The sequence below is a fragment of the Theropithecus gelada genome, unplaced genomic scaffold, assembly GCF_003255815.1.
Source record: "Theropithecus gelada isolate Dixy unplaced genomic scaffold, Tgel_1.0 HiC_scaffold_242, whole genome shotgun sequence".
Classification (NCBI taxonomy): Eukaryota; Metazoa; Chordata; class Mammalia; order Primates; family Cercopithecidae; genus Theropithecus; species Theropithecus gelada.
The window spans coordinates 750-3,455 of record NW_020258884.1 but is presented as its reverse complement, the minus strand read 5'-3'; the positions used below and the strand labels follow the sequence as shown (position 1 = coordinate 3,455).

Here is a 2,706-nt window from a genome sequence, read left to right as displayed (position 1 = left end):
AGCGAGAGACTCCGTCTCAAAAAAAAAAAAGACTTTTTAAGGTTATTATAAATCAAATTTCCTTTAAAATATAGATAGCTTTAAACCATTTTGAAACTTCCCGAAGTGATGTGTTTTCAAAAGTTAATTAGTTTAAGATTTGCATTATTTAATGACTCCAACAATGTACTACCAGCAAATGATCCCACCTAAAAGAAACACAACTCATTTAATGAGTCTGTAATCAAAACTGACAATACTGTTAGCCTCTGACAGATGCCACTGAGCTTTCAATGATTAATACAGAACTCTCTGTTGTTAAGCATCATGGTCAACAAAATGTTTATTTTGTGGACACATGGAGTTTTTTTAAATATACCCAAGATTACTTTCTTTAGGGAAACACTCTCCTCCATGCCATATGGTTCTAGTAAGACTAGCTATGGGCCTAGGCACATGACCCAGCTCTGAGTAAACATGGTACCATCATTTCCTTGCACAGAGTGACTGGTCTGAGAAGGGCATGTGACAGACAAAGCAGAGATAATAAGAGTTCTTCCCTAAGCAGACAGTATAGCATAGTGGCAAGCACAGAGTCTGCCTGGATTTTAATTCTTGGCTCTATCACTAACTAGTTAAATAATCAAACAAGTAACTTAATTGGTTTGTATCTTAATTTCCTCATCTTTGAAATGTAGCTACTAACAATACCTTCCTCAAAGAGCTATTATGAAGATAAAATACAGTATAGCATACATAAAGTGTTGGCATGGTAATTAGCATATAAAAAGCATTAAATACATTTTAATATTAGTTATCAATACCATTATGTCTGGGCTTCTGGATTGGGTGGGGACTTGGAGAACTTTTCTGTCTAGCTAAAGGATTGTAAACACACCAATCAGTGCTCTGTGTCTAGCTAAAGATTTGTAAATACACCAATCAGCACTCTGTAAAAACACACCAGTGTTCTGTGTCTAGCTAAAGGTTTGTAAACGCATCAATCAGCACTCTGTAAAAACGCACCACGCTCGCTATGGCAGCACATATACTAAAATTGGAACGATACAGAGAAGAATAGCATGGCTCCTGCACAAGGATGACACGCAAATTCGTGAAGCGGTCCATATTAAAAAAAAAAAAAAAATGCACCAATCAGTGCTCTGTGTCTAGCTAAAAGTTTGTAAATGCACCAATCAGCACTCTGTAAAAATGCACCAATCAGTGCTCTGTGTCTAGTGTCTAGCTAAAGGTTTGTAAATACACCAGTCAGCATTCTATAAAAATGGACTAATCAGCACTCTGTAAAATGTACCAATCAGTGCTCTGTAAAATGGACCAATCAGCAGGTCGTGGGCGGGGCCAAATAAGGGAATAAAAACTGGCCACCCGAGCCAGCAGTGGCAACCTGCTCCGGTCACCTTCCATGCTGTGGAAGCTTTGTACTTTCGCTCTTGGCAATAAATCTTGTTGCTGCTCACTCTTTGGATTCACACCACCTTTTACGAGCTGTAACACTCGCCAAGAAGGTCTGCAGCTTCACTCCTGAAGTCAAGCAAGACCACGAACCCACCAGAAGGAAGAAACTCTGGACAAATCTGAGCATCAAAAGGAACAAACTCCGGACACACCATCTTTAAGAACTGTAACACTCACCGCGAGGGTCCGCGGCTTTATTCTTGAAATCAGCAAGACCAAGAACCCACTGGAAGGAACCAATTCTGGACACACTATTACTATTATTGTTGCTGTTGCTTTTCTTATTTGCATTATAAATATGTAATGGAACTATTAAATCTGGATAATGCAGCCTAAATATGGAAGCAGTGTGTCTTTCCCAGTGGCAGAGCAGATAGAAAAAAATTTTTGAAGCAAACAAAAGGAAACAGAATGGAGGGGCGGAGCAAGATGGCCGAATAGGAACAGCTCCAGTCTCCAACTCCCAGCGCGAGCAACCCAGAAGACAGGTGATTTCTGCATTATCAACTGAGGTACTGGGTTCATCTCACTGGGGAGTGCCGGCCAATCGGTGCTGGTCAGCTGCTGCAGCCCGACCAGCGAGAGCTGAAGCGGGCGAGGCATCGCCTCACCTGGGAAGCGCAAGGGGTAAGGGAATCCCTTTTCCTAGCCAGGGGAACAGAGACACACAACACCTGGAAAATCGGCTAACTCCCACCCCAATACTGCACTTTAAACAAACGGGCACACCAGGAGATTATATCCCACACCTGGCCGGAAGGGTCCCATGCACACGGAGCCTTCCTCATTGCTAGCATAGCAGTCTGCGATCTAACCACAAGGCAGCAGCGAGGCTGGGGGAGGGGCACCCTCCATTGCTGAGGCTTAAGTAGGTAAACAAAGCCCTGGGAAGATCGAACTACGTGGAGCTCACAGCAGCTCAAGGAGGCCTGCCAGTCTCTGTAGACTCCACCTCTGGGGACAGGGCACAGCTAAACAACAACAACAAAAAACAAACAAAAAGCAGCAGAAACCTCTGCAGACGCAAGCAACTCTGTCTGACACCTTTGAAGAGAGCAATGGATCTCCCAACACGGAAGTTGAGATCTGAGAACGGACAGACTGCCTGATCAAGTGGGTCTCTGACCCCTGAGTAGCCTAACTGGGAGACATCCTCCACTAGGGGCAGACCGACACCCCACACCTCACACGGTAGAGTACACCCCTGAGAGGAAGCTTCCACAGCAAGAATCAGACAGGTACACTCGC

At 43.9% G+C, this 2,706-nt stretch overlaps 1 non-coding gene across 1 annotated transcript; it reads left to right on the top strand.

Moving 5' to 3' along the window:
* The first annotated feature begins 1,010 nt into the window (after window positions 1–1,010).
* On the top strand, window positions 1,011–1,113 carry LOC112617551. Its single transcript, XR_003117925.1, has one exon. It is a non-coding gene; the product is annotated as a U6 spliceosomal RNA (small nuclear RNA).
* The last annotated feature ends 1,593 nt before the right edge of the window (window positions 1,114–2,706 follow it).